Here is a 17549-nt window from a genome sequence, read left to right on the forward strand (position 1 = left end):
CCTCATTTTATAGTGACTTTGAGAAGGTCTCACAACCAGACAAAGCCAGGATGCTAACCTAGGTCTGCCTGACTCCAAAGCCCATGTTTTTGTTCCTTCTCAACACTGTAGAGAAAAGTGATTTATAGAAACTGAACAGAGTATGAGGAAAGGAGACATGATAAAGTAATGCAGCTTTAGGATGGCAGTTAGTGACTGCCCTGGAACGGGATTAAAGGAGGCTGTGTCGGGTTCAGCTTCCCCTGAATTAGGCTTCCCTTATATCTCAGGAGATTGCCCTATAAAATCAGTAAAATTTGTGCACTTTTTTAAGGATATGGAGTAAAATTGTAATGGCATTATAGGCTAGTAATTTTCACACAAAGAAAAAAATAGTTCCGTCGTCATAGACTCTACTCCTAAACTTAGCTAACTATCTTGCAAATGCCTGCAGTTTGTCCCAGTGGGCCATGTGAGAGGGGATGTCGGTGGCTCAGGCAGCACAGTCCATCACCAACACAGAGAAAATTACTGCCAGGCCTACCAATGGCTGGCCAGTAGCATCAATTTTGTATTGGAAGGGCAATCCAAACCAGATTCACCAAAAATTTGGTAACTGTTATCTGCTAAAACTAATTTCATTATCTAAAAGAAAACATTTAATATTGAAAGAATTCGTAACAATTGAGAAAAGCATAAAACAAAAAATGTTAGTACATTCTTTTCCATCACTTCGGATATTTTCATTCCTACTGCTCTTTGTCTTATCTCATCACCTACTGATTGATTTGGTTCCACTCCCATCTGTCTGTATGAGTTTCTTTTTAGAGAAGCAACAGTTCTTCTACTTAGGTTTCCTCCATATCCCAAGAACTCATCCCCATCCCACTCCCCCTCCCCAAATCCTGACCAGCTATTGATTTCTCTTCTGGAGAGAGAAGCCCCCTTTGCTCCCTCCCTAGTTTGTACCTCCTAACCCAATTCTTCAAGCAAGATGGTCAGTGAGCAAGAAAGTTGGCTGGGTGTGCAATTTAGAACTATTCACTCTAAATTTAGACAACGAATGGAAGAACTAGTTAGAAATGTTATATTTTTATTTCATTAGTAACATCTAAAACATTCTATTTAGAATGTTTTTCTGGAAAATCAAACACTTTTTTGCAATAATTTTAAAATATATGACTTGTATGTAATTATACCCAAAAGTATTTTATTCCAATTAGAGAAACTGGTAAACAGACATTTTAAAGATGTAATAATGCAGCCAGGCGTGGTGGCTCACAACTGTAATCCCAGCACTTTGGGAGGCCGAGGCGGGAGTTGGAGAATGGTCTGGCCAACATGGTGAAACCCTGTCTCTACTAAAAATACAAAACATCAGCTGGGCGTAGTGGCAGGTGCCTATAATCCCAGCTACTGGGGAGGCTGAAGCAGGAGAATCACATGAACCTGGGAGGTGGAGGTTGTAGAGAGCCGAGATCATGCCACTGCACTCTGGCCTGTGCCACAGAGCAAGACTCCATCTCAAAAAATAATAATGCTAACTTATGTAAAAGTGTAATTCATTTATTCAAAATATACTTAATTTTTACTGCTGAACTAGGACTATAGAGATGTGAGGTAGCTTGTGCCTTTGAGGAACTTAAGTCTGGTGAAGGAGATTGATGAGACAATAGATGATTATAAAACAAAACTCTGAGCTCTTAAGAGGCCTAGAACCAAAGCAGAGAGAAGTGATACTGAGCAGAGACTAGTGGAGCTTGGCTTCACCAGAGGGGTCAGGTCTAGAGAGGAGCGACTAAAACAAAGGAGCCACGGAGGAATGTAGGTTGTTCCAAAAGCCTGGGTTTTGGGATGATGAACCTGGAGAGGCACGTGGGACACATCGTCAGGGCCTTGGCTTTGCCAGAGTCGAACCTCTATCCTGAAAGCATAAGGCAGTGGGCAAGCAAAGGAGGGGCTGGGTAGTAGGAGGTGAACTCAGAGAGAGGTAACACAATATCCAAGCAAGATGGGAAGCCTTTGGAGGACTTCAGCAGAGAGTGGAAAGATCTGATGTGCTTACAAGGATCACTCTTACTGCAGTGTAGTGAATAGACCACAGGCTGGGGCAAGGGTGGAGGCAGGGAGATGAGATAGGAGGCTGTGGCAGGAGATGACAGTGGCTTGGAAGAGGGTGGGAGTAGTGGAGACAGTAAGAAATGGGTCACATTCGGGAGACAGATTTTTAAATTTTGTAATATGGAAATTTTAAAGCCTATGCAGAGGTAGAATAGTCTGGCAAAACCCAGTGTATCCATCATTCAGCAATCAACAATTCATAGCCAATGTTGTTTCATCAATACCCTCATCTACTTTCCTTCTCCACTGTATTATTTTGAAGCAGATCCTAGACATCATACCATTTCATCTGTAAATATGTCAGAACGCATCTCTGAAAAGGTAAACAACATTTTTCATATAACCATATCATTACCATTCCTTAAAAATTAACATTTCCTTAATATCATCAAGTTCCATTCGTTAAAATTTCTGGTTGTCCCATCATTATAATTTTTTTTACAACTGGAAACAGAATCCAACTAAAGTCCCATTCTACAATTAGTTGATATACCTGTCCTTTAATCTATAGATTTTCTATTTTTTCCCTTTGCAATTTCGTTCCGAAGAAATTCTGTGATCATAGTCTAGGAAGAAACAAGACAACTTCCTAGGTGGGGGGTTCTTCCGTTAGGAGGTACACTCTGTGTGGCTGAGATATTGGATGTATTTGAGGTACACTCTGTGTGGCTGAGATATTGGATGTATTTTGAAGACAGATATGATAGATTTGCTAATGGTATAGATTTTTCAACCAGGGGTTGAAAAACAGAGGAATGAAAAATGACACCAAGGTTTGGGCCTGAGCAATTAGAAGGATGGTGTTGCCAACAAACTAGATACCTGGGTTGGAAGTTCAGAAGGAGACTGACTTGAGATACGGATTTGAAAGTTGTATTTCATTCATTCAAAATATATTTGAGGTGGGAGTACAGTACAAGAATGGACAAAACAAATAGTCCCTGGAGCCTGTGGCATAGAGGGGAACATGAAAGGCTGAAAAGCTGATTAATTACAACCATAGTAAATGCTATGAAGAGCTGCATGGTGCTCTGAGGACATCTAATAGGGGAATGTAACCTAGTTGGGAGGTTCAAGGGAGGCTGTCTTTGAGGAAGTAACTTTTTTTTTTTTCAGACCTAGACCTGAGGAAGTAACTTTTGAGCTGAGGCCTAAGAGATAAATAATAGTTGGAAGGAGAGAGAGTTTCTAGGTTGGGGGCTAACAGATATCAAGGGCAGCCTGTGGAGGGAACACAGTTCTTTGGAGGCCAGTGGTGTCCAGAGTATGTGAGAAATTGATTTAAAATCAGACTAGAGAACAGGAGCCATACCATGCAGAGCCTTCAAGGTCATGCTAAGAATTTGGAGCTTATACTAAGAGCATCAGAAAGCCATTGAATTATTTAAAGCAGGTTGGGACAAGAAGAGGTATATTTAATCAGGTTTGTATTACAAAAGAGTCACTGTGGCTGAAATATAGACAGTGGCTTGGAAGACAGTAGCAGCCAGAAGTAGAGCAATTAGGAAGCTACTGCAGTTGTCCAGGCTGGAGATTACAGTGGCTTGGATTTGTTAACTGGAAAAACTTTAAAGAAGTTAAATGTAACAGAGTTTAATTGAGCAAACAACCATTTGTGAATTGGGGACCCCTAAGAACCAGAATAGGTTTTAAGAACTCCAGCCTACAACATAGGCAGCATTTATAAGAAGAAAATGGAAGAAGTAAGGTACAGAGACAGCTTCATTGGCTGCAGCTCAGTGTTTTGCCTTATGTGAATCAGTCAGCTGCCTGAGATTGACTGAAACTCAGCTGCTGAACTGACTGAGACTCAGCTGTTAGTTTAGGTTTTTAGTTAGTTTACATACTAAGTAAGGTTGCAGTTCATTTCGGACTTGAGTATGAAGGCATCCTTAGGCCAAATTTAGTTAAACTGATGATGTGATTGCAGTGAAGATGGAGAGAAAGGGGAGGATTTGGGAGATACTTAAGAGACAGAAACAGCAGGACTTGATGTTTGATGGTATATGGGAATTGAGGGCTAGGGATGGATCAAGGATAGTCTTTGAGTTTTAGATTTGTTGAAGCTAGGAGTGCAAGATGTCCCCCCCCATGAAGCTTGTATAGAGAAGGAAGAATCTAGAAAACACTAGTACAAATGGCCTCTGTCTTCTGAGGTTTCCACTTACAATTTTTTGACTTCATGATTATGCAAAAGCAATACACGTTCAGTAGAAACCATATTTTGAGTACCCATACAAGCATTCCATTTTTTACTCAGTACAGTATTCAACAAATTTCATAAGCTATTCTACACTTTATCATAAAATAGGCATTGCATTGGATGGTTTGCCCAACTACAGGCTAAAGTAAGCGTTTGACCCACATTTAAGGTAGACTAGGCTAAGCTATTTGGTAGATTTTTTTTTTTTTTTTTTTTTTTTTTTTTAGATAGAGTCTCACTCTATTGTCCAGGCTGGAGTGCAATGATGCGATCTTGGCTCACTGCAACTTCCGCCTCTCAGGTTCAAGCAATTCTCCTGCCTCAGCCTCCCGAGTAGCTGGGATTACAGGCACATGCTACCATGCCCGGTAATTTTTGTATTTTTAGTAGAGATAGGTTTCACCATGTTGGCCAGGCTGGTCACGAACCCCTGACCTTGGGTGATCCGCCCGCCTCAGCCTCCCAAAGTGCTGGAATTACAGGCGTGAGCCACTGCATCTGGCCTATGCTGTTATATTTTCTACTTACAGTGGGTTGATTGGGACATAACTTCATCATAAGTCAGGGAGCATCTGTATGTGAAAGATGAGTCAAATAATAGTCCATATCACAAACTAAGGCAGGGAAGAGGCCAGAGAAGTACAGACCTCAATGTCTGATAGAATGACACAAATGGAGGGTCCAGAAACAAGGTGTCTCAATAAGGTTAGAGTCTATGATCTCTGAAGCTCTGCACAACTACTGTCTGCTTCCTCCCTCGCAGCAGTCCTGTTGTGGTGGCATAATGACTGTCTTCATTTGGAAGCTGCGGACACTGAGGCACAGCGGGGTGAAGGGGCTTGCCCAGGCCAGATAGGACCAACTCTGAGCCTTTTGGTCTCCAAGACACTGTTTTCATCCTACTGATTCCACATTGACTAAGGTATTTTTTGGAAGAACCTAGAGCTAAAACAATAAAAAATACTGTCCTTTCCTGAAAATGAGTGTTTATTAGCCTGAGACTCTAATACTTTCAGAGACCTAGGTCATTCCTTTTTTTATTCAACATATTCTATATGACAATTAGTACTGCCAGCCGCTGTTCTAAGCATCTAATGAAGATTAATTTAATCCTCATATCACCCCGTGAGGGAAACATTATTATCATTGCCATCAATGTTTAGTGTGGTTATCTTTTTACTGCACAGTGTCACAACAGTGGCTTAAAACAACCATTTATTATTATTTCACATGGTTCCGTGGTTTGACTGGGATCAGCCGGGCAGAGCCTCTCACGCAGTTACAGTTAGATGGTGATGAGGCTGGAGTCATCTAAAGGCATAACCAGGCTGGCATTAAAGCAGCCACAGTCCACCCAGTTTCAAGGGGGTGAAGGAGTATACTCTAGTCCTCAGTGGGGGAGTCACAGACACTTATAGGGAGGGAAGGAATTGATGGCAGCCATCTTCAGAGGTAAGCTACAATGACGGGTCATTCCCAATGAGAAAACCAAGCACAGAGAAGTTAAATTACTTACCCAAGGCCATACAGCTGGTATGTGGATAAACAGAGTTAATCCTAGGCAGTTGAGTTCCAGAGCCTGCTGGGAGAGGCAAAAGGGATTGGAGCCCAACAGCACAGCCCAGACTCACAGCAGAGTCAGGGTGTGACGAGCACAGCCTTATTCATAGCAGAGCTGGAGAGTCCTGGAGTCATCTATCAGGGATCAGTGAAAAGGAAGAAATTCTAAAAATACTAGGAAACGTCAAGGACTGTCTAAACAAGGCTGTTGTTATGTTGGGGGTGAAAATATGGTCTCAGGTGACCCAAGGCAAGTGGAAGCCTTCATACTTTCATTTATCTTTCCAATCAGGAAAGAATGAAAATGTAAGAGTGTTGGTGGGCGGGGGTGGGTGGGGCATGTGTGTGTTATTTTTCCTTATAAATAATTAAAATCTGGAACCTTTAGTCAGATACTCAAAGGGGTCATATATGGGAGAAACTAAGGCTTGGACCAGGGAGTTAAAATCTGCAGTGCAGACCAGCTTCAGAAGGGATCTTCAAGCTCCTTCGGCATCGTCTGCTAAATGTCTGGGTCATCGATGACCTTATGCACATTTGCTCCCTCTAATGGAAGGACAAGGAAATGACATATCTACTTCAAAAAGGTTAGTCACATCACAGGAGTAGTGGGTATTGCCACAAGTAAGCCCACTCACCTCTGGAGTGGTTGGTTTCTCTCTGGAACTCTAGCAACCTGAGACAGTGGGTAACTTAGGCCCTTTTCAACGTGTAGCTTCTCAGAACTTCTGGGCCAGAAAGGCAGGTTCCATACACTGATTTGGACCTGCTCGACATCTGCGTGAGTGTGGTGAGTGGAAGAGCATCAGGCCATGTCCCAGGTCTTTCCAAATCAGACTCCGTTATTTCTGACATTCCTCTTCCTAAAGACCAGAGGTAGGAATTCAGGGCCGCCATTTTCATCGTCTCTCCTCACGATAGGAATCAGCCTCCTCTGCGGCTGCTCCCGCTGAACACGACGACATTCCAGCCGCGGGGAACTGCTCAGGACTCAGTATCATTCTCAGACCTAGGCAGCAGGGTTCCGTGCTGGCCCTTCTCCAGAGGTGCCCAGCCGCACGGGGCAAAGAGTCTGCAGGGCCAACAGGGATGTGCCTACCCAGTGTCCACGCCATCGCCAGAGACCGCACTCGGGTACCCAGAACCTGAGAATTCCCTGCAGACTTTCAAGGCCTGCTCTGGCCGCTTCCTTGCCAGTGCCACACCCCTGGGACAGCCAAAGGGCAGCTGTTTGCAGGGGTTGTGGACCTAGTTTGTGATGGAGTTTCAGGGTCCACATGTGTGCCTGAGGCCCCTAGCAGCCTGCGGGGAGGGCAGGGTGAGGGGAGGAGGGGAGGGAGAGGATCTGACCCACCTCTTCCCCTGCTGTCTCATTCCAGCAGGAAATGCCAGAAACTAGGAATTCTGCACTCCAACACGGTCTTCCAGATTGCTGTGAAGGTATATTTGTCAAGGGAGGAGAATAGAATGTATTTAATTAAGAACTTGCTAGCCTGGTTTATAACTTTTAAATATTTAGACACATGATATACACGCCTCCATCTGCACACTTGCTCCCCGCCTTGCGAGTGTTGAGGGGGCGGCTGTCACCACTCTCCAAAATGCCTGGCTTCTCATCGCGCTGTCTGTGTATACAAGCTCCTGACCATGCTGACATGTTCATTCCCATCCCTACCCCAGCCCCATGCACCGATGTGATCATTTCTCAGTACCTAATTCAAAGGCCCCATCAAAAGCCTCTTCCTTGCAGTGTTGTATGAGACAGCCTCAGACCTCTGCTTGCCTTGACCTCAAGCCCCACCATAGCTCTCTGGGTTCAGCCGTTTTCAATTCTGCCTCTGCCGTCAGCCAGCGAGCTCCTCCGGGATGTTCCCAGCATCAGCATGCTGCCGTCAAAGTCATCTATGAAGTGTGCCGATTCGCCACCCCAGATGACCAACTGTCTTGGTGCGCCTCGCACTGAAGACTCTCCAAGATGCAAAACATTCAGTGCTAAAACTGAGACAGTCCCAGGCAAATGAGGACGATGGGTCACCCTAACGGGGAAGAGCCTCTTCAGAAAGGGAGGGAGCATCAGCAGTCATGGTAGAAGTAGAACTCATTGGCCATTTTCAGTTTCAAACAACTAAGAGGACGTTGTCTTTCCTGAGCGGTGAGGAAACACCTAGGCCACACAAAAATCTGGCCAGGCTGTGCAAGTCTGGCCTGAGAAAATGGAGCGAAGAACCTTGGGCCCCAATCTCCAGAGCCCTACTAAAATCCTGCAGTGATTTCCCAGACACTCCTACTTCTCTCATTTCTCTGAAAAACCTCCTGGGAAACCGAGCTCACCATACCGCTTCCAGCTGCCCACACAAGCATTTGCCTCTCAGAATTTTTGATAGCGTCCACCCTAAAAAACAGTGAGTACAAGTCTTCCACTACACCCTGCCCAGTGTGGAGGAAAGCTATGGGTTTTCCTGCTGAGTCCTTTTCTGCATTTATGGGTGAAGGCACCTGAATTTCCTTTAGAAGCAACCTCTCCTCACCCTCTTATTCATCAGCTCCACCTTCAGACCGTATCTGCAATCAGGATCAGGTGATCAGTGGCCACCTGATGGGACTGGGAGGGAGGCATATAAGCTGGTTTCTAGCACGAGTTTTTTTACATCTCAACACAAGAATGAGGAAACCGAGTCAGGACCTTCTCCACTGCCAGAGATAGAAACCCAGTTGTTCATGGTATGGGGAGGATGTAGCTGACTTTAAGCAAAGCTGAATTCAAGGGCTCTAGCAAAATGAGATCTCTCTCAACCCTCACTCTCTGTGCCTTTTCTCTCTTACTTTCCTCTGCATTAGCTTCAGTCTCAGACTAGTTCTCCCCAGTTGCAAGACAGATATCCAGGCTGAGGGGATGGAGTTCTCCAAAACGGTGAAAGCGCACTTTTAAAAAAAAAAAAAAAAAAAAGTCTTGAAAGAGAGCAGCGATATTTCTAATAATAACCTCTCAAGAGCAGAGTCTGAATCCACATCTGGGACATCTAACATCAGAGCTGACACTCAGAAACTCTACCAATATAGGGTACGCACCTCCTTTCAGGATACATTAAAGAAAAATTTATCAAAATGACCACAAAACACTCTGCATCCAGCTAAGACTAACTGAGCCAGGCACATACTTTCAGCTTTATTCAGAAGAACCTGGAAAGAAGGTCTTGTTTTCACCATTTAATCAATGCAGCAAGTGAAGGCCCAAGTCCAAGGACTCCACTGCTCTGAGTGATGACAATCCACACAGGAATGATAGCCCCAGTTTACTCACTGGCAGTTCCTCAACCTGAGACATCAACCTACTGGTGCTCAGACTACACCCTCCACGTTTCCCTTCTGCCCTCACCTTGTGTGGTTCCTGGAACACCAGACTTCACTTCTTCCTGCCTTTACCTGGCCACCCAATGGCTTTTATGCATGAAAGCAAACGTGTTAGAATAGGTGACCCAACCAGTGTGGACATGTATGAAGATCTGCCTACCCCAAGTTCCAGGAACTCATATGATTAAGAGAAATGACTACTCTGTAATTACAGTAGAAAGAGGGATAATGCATTTGTGTGTACTTATGTATTATGTATGTATTTAAAAAACTAATACATGTAAACAGAAAAAATAATTTTCAAATACTGCACAAGGGTACACAGAGAAAAATGGGTCTCCCTCCCTCTCTGCCCCCAGGTTTCTCCCTAAAAGTATATACTGTTACCAGATCTTGGGTGTCCTTCCATAGATATCCCGTGCATATCTAAGCGCATATATATATATGTGTGTGTGTGTGTGTGCATTTAAACTCACAAATTTTTTCCTTTTTCTTGTTGTATATAAATGAGAGCACACTACACATGCCACTCTACCTTATTTCATTTATTTAACAATAGATAATGGAAAACCTTCTATGCTGGGACATACGGATCTGTCTTATTCTTTTAGTGACTGCATAGTATTCCATTGTATGAATTTGTTTAGGCTCCCTCAAATCATGGGACATTGTATGAATTTTTAACCCATCATCTAATAATTGGCTGGCATTTGTTTCCAATCTTTTGCTTTTGTGTTTACGTTTAGACATATTTTTATAATAGAGATATAAACAAAGAGAAAAAAGTTTCCTACTTAACTCTTGTTTAACCAGAAAATATGATGAACAGAGGCCATACGATATTCTGAGGGTTCTTGGAAGTTGGAATGAAGAGAATTCAAATTCTCAGCTCTCAAGTAAAACTTTTCGGAATTCTTCTGTTGTGTATTAAATGCAAACTAAACAGAAGTTCGTGTCTTAGGGATCTTTAGTTGCTTAAGCAAAATGTGATGTTGGAAGGAAAAAAGATAGAAACTAAGGGAGGACAGGGAAAAGTTGGAAACAGGAAGCAGAAAACTTCCCTCTCTCCACCTCTTGTCATCTGTGTCCCCCTGTGTCACCTTTCTTCATTTCTGTCTGTGCTAATCATCAGCCTTCTCTGCCTCTCCCTGCCTGCGGATGGAAGATGCTAGCCAGCCCTACAGGACCTCATAGGCAAGGGAATCCACGGCCCTCCTTCCCCACCCCCACTAAAGAGACTGGTTCCCCCATGATCCGATGAGCTCTGGCGAAAGGGACAGAGCCCTATCGTAGAAGATGGCTGCAGGGGCCCCACGCCAAGGACAAACACGGTGATTGGAGATGGGTGGGCTGGGAACGGCCGTCAAGTGCCACCACATGGTCTCATGGGGACAAGAGCTTTGTGGACAAGAGCTGCTTAGTAACTCTGCATGAGGGACCCTCAAAGCCGTCACGATGGCTTCAACTTGGCTGTCTAGCTCTCTAACCCGGAGTATTCCATTATAGATAATGTCAGGATAGGTCAGAAAAAATTCTGCCCAGGTCTTATCCAACAACAGCATTTCACACTTATTTGTGGGTGAGATGTGGCGTGCTGAATTGAGGAGTAGGATTCATGTATTTGTAAAGGATGCTTCAGCTCCTGTCCCTACACATACACACAAAAGTTTTGAGAATGTTTTCATATCACCTTGTCAGATTGTAAACGTGTTATTCTCAAGCAATGTCATGGACTTGTTTGGGTAACACTTGTTTTTGTTTTTGTTTTCAGACAGGGTATCACTCTGTCGCCCAGGCTGTAGTGCAGTGGCACAATCTCAGCTCACTGCAGCCTCGAACGCCCGGGCTCAAGCTATCCTCCCACCCCAGCCTCCTGAGTAGCTGGGATTACAGGCACGAGCCACCACACCCAGCTAAATTTTTAATGTTTTGTAGAGACGGCGTCTCGCCATGTTGCCCAGGCTGATCTTGAACTCCTGGGCTCAAGCGATCCACCCATCTTGTCCTCCTAAAGTGTTGGGATTACAGGTTTGAGCCACTGTGCCCACCAACACTTGTTTTGTTCTTTTGGAGAACAAATTTTTAAAGAAATATGTTTCGATCTGAAAATGAGTAACGTAAAGAAGCCATATGTGTTTGAAAAAAAGTCCGCTGAAGCTAGGGTAATGATCTGTCTCAACTCCTGACTCACTAGGGTAACCCCAGCCCCTAGTGACAGTTTTAACAGGAAAGCCCAGTCGGCCCTTTCCTTGAGCATCAGTCTTGGGGCGTCTCTCTGAAGAACACTGCTGAACCACACAGACTCCGAGGGAACTCCTACTCTCTGTGCACACTGGAGAGGAAACTCCTGCCAGCAGAGGTCACTGCCGTACCAGCTGGGAGTCAGCGGCAGGACAGCCTCCTCACAACAAGGCTGTGCCCGCCTCTCCCCTGCCCTCTTCTTAACCTCATGACTGCTTAGCTCAGTGAAGGAGATAAATGGCAGTGTTGCACTAATCAAGTGTGCGTGGGCCATCAGCAGTTTTTTTCTCAGTAGTAGGCTTTGATATCCCAAACCTAAGGGTGTTTAACATTAATACTCAGAATAAGAACACACGAGAACAGCGGGTTCTGCTTTCACCTTGGATTGTATTTTTCCATGTTTAGCCCAATCATAAACTTAATCCACCTGCTTCTCGCCTGGGTGACTGAGAGTAGACTCCCACCTCAGGACGCAAGCCTGTGTGCATGCGCATGCACATACACTCACCCCACGCACAAAACAAGACCCTCCTAGAGAAGGAAATGATTCCATGATATGGCACCTCAAATATTTTTCATTTCTTGATGTTGGGAACATTTCAAATCTTCTAGCTATTTTAAAATACACAATGAATTATTGTTAACGATAGTCACCCTACTGTGCTATGAAACACTAGAACTTACTCCTTCTAACTGTATCTTTGTACCCATTATTCAGCCTCCCTGTTCACCCCTGCTTCCCAGCCGCTGGTAGTCATCATTCTACTCTCTACTTCCACGAGATCCACCTTTTGAGCTCCCATAAATGAGAGGCATCTATGAGCCACTTGTGGGCCAAGAGCTAGCCACAGACAGGACCTATGTATAATGGACTGACTTGCCAGCCCTCTCAATGGCCACCATCAGAGCAAAGACATGTCACCAGGGCTCACCCACCAATTAAAGGTGGAGGAGAAGAAACTGTAAAATGTGGGAGGAAGCAGTTGCGCAACTACAGACCATTGCATTGCCACATGATGCCATCTGCCTCACATACTGGCCTGGGCCAAGAGGCTGCTGGCCTCAGAGGCCAGGTGAAAATACCAACTACAGGAGCCATTAGGATGTATGGCCTGTCCCCCACCCAAGCACCAGGTAATTGAGCAGTCAGGTCATTGAACCTTACAGCCTTCGGGCAATGGATGTGTGATATGCTTGTTCCCATGCAAACATCTAGGCCATTCTGTATCTTTGTGACTGTGACCTAGCAATTGCAAGAAACAAATCTGAATCTAAGATTAACATAGAGGTAATAACTGTCCTATTACATGTTGTCTGCAAAAAACAACACAGACTTAACAGCATCTTACTGGAAATGAAGTTGAAACTGAAGATTTAGAAGAGACTCTAGCAGAAGAGGAATGATAAATACAAATTAATTGGACCATTCCCACTATTGTGAATTTAAAATGTGTAAAATATCACAGATACTCCCTTTATTCAAAGAAGTGCCTTTATTCCTTTCTTTTAGTGATGGTAAAGATATTGAGGACATTTTTTCTTTTGTTCTTTTTGGGTTTTGTTGTTGTTGTTGTTGTTGTTGTTAAAGTAAGACATGCCCATGGTACCGTATGCAAATCTTGCATGCAGCTTAATGAATCTTAACATATGTAAAACGAGTGACAAGCTCTATGGATCTGTGTCCTCATTTGTCAAGTGAATGTTACTGAGACAGCATTTCCTAAGTCTCCTCTTAGAAACTTTCTTCTAAGCCAGCAAAATTCATTCTGCATGTTTTGATGCAATAGATTCTGTATCACGATTGCGGTATCTTTTACCCCACCCCTAACACAGTGGTCCTGGCATAATTGGCACTGGATAAATCTTTGTTAGGCTGAGTTCTCCAGAACTGCCTCTGATGCTACCTCCAAAAGAGCCTAGCTTTGGAAGGAGAAGGATGTGAACCAAACAGTCCACAGTCCGTGGTCCACAGCACTGCCAGTCATCACAGTGCACACAGAGATCCCATCACCCCCACACTGGTAAATGCTCACATGGAGGGGGTTTAATAGATATGGATGGATGGATGGATGGATGGATGGATGGATGGATGGATGGATGGATGGATGGATGGATTTCTGTTCCAAATCCTTCAGGGACAGAAAAAGAACTAAACAAAAAAGGAAGTGGGTTCTGAGGTTAAAGGACGGTGGTCTTGACAGAAAAGGGGATTCCCTGGCCATCCAGCCTGATGCTGATTGTTCAAATCAATTTCCAGTTGCTCTGTAGTGTAATGACACAATCAAAAGAAATCAGAAATCCTCTGGAGTTCAGCATCTTGTCTGAAGCCATAACAGAACCAGAGTGTTGGTATCAACTATTTGCTGAAGGTTTTGTTTTGTGGCTGATTATGTTAGGTCAGCTGGGAAGAAGTATCTGTGTCAGTTAGGATGCTGTGGTCTGCAATCCACAGAAAAACCACCTTAACAAGGTGTCCCAAAGGAAGCAATTCCAAAGCGCAGCCATGTCAACAAGGACTTGGGGCCTTTATTCACACCTGTCAACTCTGTTTGTAATATCTACCCTCATGACCAGAAGAAGGCCAAAGCCAATGGAAGCATCAGGCCCTTACACGAGTCCAAAAGCAAGGAGAAAGGGCAGCATGACAGGACCCTCTCCCCTCCTTACAGACCCTCAGCACTTCACAATAGCCCAATCCCTAGCAAAGAGGAAAGGGATGGCTTCTATGAGGGTTCTCCATTGACAGTGGTGGCATGGTTACTGAATAGCTATACAGAATCGAGGCTCCATGAGTATGGACAGAGAAGACATGAGTTATGGGTAAACAACAAACACGTTCACCATAGCATAGCCACAGTGGCAGTCCTTGGCAATTATCCAGGCCAATCAAAACCCAACTAAATAAATTACCTTTTAACTTTAAATAACCAATTGCCACAGTAAAATTGGATCATAGGCCTTGATCAGGCAACCAAGGGCTCTTTGTAAAAAACTGGCTTATGGGGCCAGGCATGGCGGTTCACTCCTGTAATCCCAGCACTTTGGGAGGCTGAGTTGGGCAGATCACCTGAGGTTGGGAGTTCAAGACCAGCCTGGCTAACATAGTGAAACCCCGTCTCTACTAAAAATACAAAATTAGCTGGGTGTGGTGGTGGGTGCCTGTAATCCCAGCTACTTGGGAGGATGAGGCAGGAAAATCACTTGAATCTAGTAGGTGGGGTTTGCAGTGAGCTGGGATCACGCCACTTCACTCCAGCCTGGGCAATAGAGTAAGACTCCATCTCCAAAATAACTAACTAAATAAATAAATAAACTGGTTTCTGAAGGCCCTCAGTGACAATGTGGGCCTTCTCGCTCTGTTTACCACAGATTCGCTGCAGCAAATGCAGAGACTTGATAAGTGTGCTTGGCCTCTTCCTGGCTAAAGGGCATGGCTTTAGGAGAAAGCAGTTCATTGTGTGGCCTTCCAGAACAGTCATCGTTTGTTCCTTCTCAATGAAACTCTGCAGTCTGGGAACAGAACTGACTAACCTTCAGCTTCCCTTGCTAGCTCCACCTCGAGAGCACACCCACGTGAGCCTGGATAAATTGCACTGTGAGGAGGAGTGTGGGGGTGGGCAATGACCCTGGAAGGACCAGAGGTGAGGGGAAAGGGTGATTTTCCAGGAAGTACCAAAAATGTCACCTAAGAGGTTCATATACTAACAATTGGTCTTTTATTTCTATCCTTTCTCTATAGTTATAGAGGCAAGACCAAGGCTATCCCTGAATGCCGGGACAGAGAGAGAGAGAGAGAGAGAGAGAGAAAGAGAAAGAGATCAGGGTCTGAGTGTGAATGTGGGGAAGTGGGCAGGGCCAGAGTGAGTTATACCTGCAGTGATTAACCCACCCTTAGGGCTTGCTCTGGTTCCACAGGGTGCCAGTCTTTCCCCTCCCTCTCATGGTTGGGAGGAGCTCATGGGACCAACTTGGTAAAAAACAGGTGTGTTTGGGGTCATCGTTGCTGTCACATGCCCTCCTGGCCTCTTTTCCACCTTCTTCCTTATTCTACTTCTACTTCTGTCCTTTTTCCGTGACTCTGCATCGGCTGCAGTAGAGGGAGCCATTTCCCCTAAGACCCCTAAGACCAGGGTATGTGTACCACAAGAGGCATCTGAGATCATTTCAGTGGCACATAAACATTTTATAGTTTAATAGATATGCACTTAGTTTACTTCTCTTTACCAAAAAATTGCAAGTTGTGTGGTAGCCATATATACTAGTGTGTTCTCATGCTGCTATAAAGAACTGCCCAAGATTGGGTAATTTATAAAGGAAAGAGTTTTAATTGACTCACAGTTCCACAGCGCTGGGAAGGCCTTAGAAAACTTACAATCATGGCAAAAGGGGAAGCAAACATGTCCTTCTTCATATGGCAGCAGGAAGAAGTGCAGAGCAAAGCAGAGGAACAGCCCCTTATAAAACCATCAGATTGCATGAGAACTTACTATCATGAGAACAGCATGGGGTTAACCGCCCCCATGATTCCATTACCTCCCGTCAGGTCCCTCCCACAACACGTGAGGATTATGGGAACTACAATTCAAGAGGAGATTTGGGTGTGGACACAGAGTCAAACCATATCACCATAAGAATTCCATTGATTCTTGAGCTCCTCCTCCAGGAGGAGAATGCTGAACTCCCCATAGAGGTTGAGGAAAACAAGACCCAGATGGAGGGGACTTGCCTGGCATCATGGAGCATAAAAACAGTGATTTCAGGATTAAAAATAATGTTTGGGGTTCCAGTGCTTTTCTCTCCACACCGCTCTTCTGTTAAATACATCTGTATCATCTGGTGCACTTTCTATTTTTATATTAACAAAGTTTTTCTTGTAAATTAATGGAAATGGCTGCTTTCTAGAGAACAATGTAAAGAACTGGCCATTTCTGGATTCTAACCTGATTTCTAACGCCACTTGCATCTACAGCTTTTAACAACTCTCCGAATAACTTTCTATTTCCTCATCCAGGAAATTACAGGACATTTCTGACATTTCAATGAGTTTTTAGTTAGGGACTTTAAAGGTAATGAGTATCTATTGCCTGGTTTCAAAGGAAGCGTAATTAAAATTAAAGTCTAATACCCCAAATAAAAAGCTACATCATAGACAAGATTGCACAGCTTACATTTCTTTGTCAATCTGTTTTGTAAATGTCTGCATTTCTCATTGCAGACTCAATGTAACTGAGACATCTAGTGTTCAGTCCTAAGAAAAACAAATTTCCATGAATCTGGGTTTAAAGGATTCACAAAATTCCTTTTATGTTCCCTCCGAGTAAAACAGAATTCTTCCCCCCACCCCCGATCCTGGGAAACCTCTTTATGGTTCTTTCTGGGCTTAGCCCTTTCCCAGGTGAAAATGTTTTTCATATCACAGACGCTCATGAAATGTTTCCCACATTTAGTGTTATTGTTATTATAACTGTGTTGTGAGTCACACGGATAAAACCCATCCCCTCAGTCCAACCTCACCCTCCTCTAACTTTTAAAGCAATTGTCTCAGATAGAAAATGCCTTTCCTCGGCCGGGAGCGGAGGCTCACGACTGTAATCCCAGCGCTTTGGGAGGCCGAGGCGGGCCGATCACGAGGTCAGGAGATTGAGACCATCCTGGCTAACACAATGAAACCCCATGTCTACTAAAATTAGCCAGGCGTGGTGGCGGGCGCCTGTAGTCCCAGCTACCCGGGAGGCTGAGGCAGGAGAATGGCGTGAACCTGGGAGGCGGAGCTTGCAGTGAGCCAAGATCGCGCCACTGCGCTTCAGCCTGGGCGACAAAGCGAGACTCCGTCTCAAAAAAAAAAAAAAAAAAGCCTTTCCTCTTCAATGGGGCTGCATGTAGGTCACATCTTGTTTTCTGGATTTCTAGTAATTAAGAATGTACACATAAACCCAAGATATTTAAATTATTTCATATAAATGTAGATAACATATTAATTTCTATTGCATAATGAATAATATTTGTATATCAGGATAACTTATAAAGGTGAATTATGTATTAAATATGGCAGCAAAAGCACAAGCAACAAAAAATAGGTGAACTGGCATCACCG

The sequence above is a fragment of the Macaca nemestrina genome, chromosome 2 (assembly GCF_043159975.1).
Source record: "Macaca nemestrina isolate mMacNem1 chromosome 2, mMacNem.hap1, whole genome shotgun sequence".
Classification (NCBI taxonomy): domain Eukaryota; kingdom Metazoa; phylum Chordata; class Mammalia; order Primates; family Cercopithecidae; genus Macaca; species Macaca nemestrina.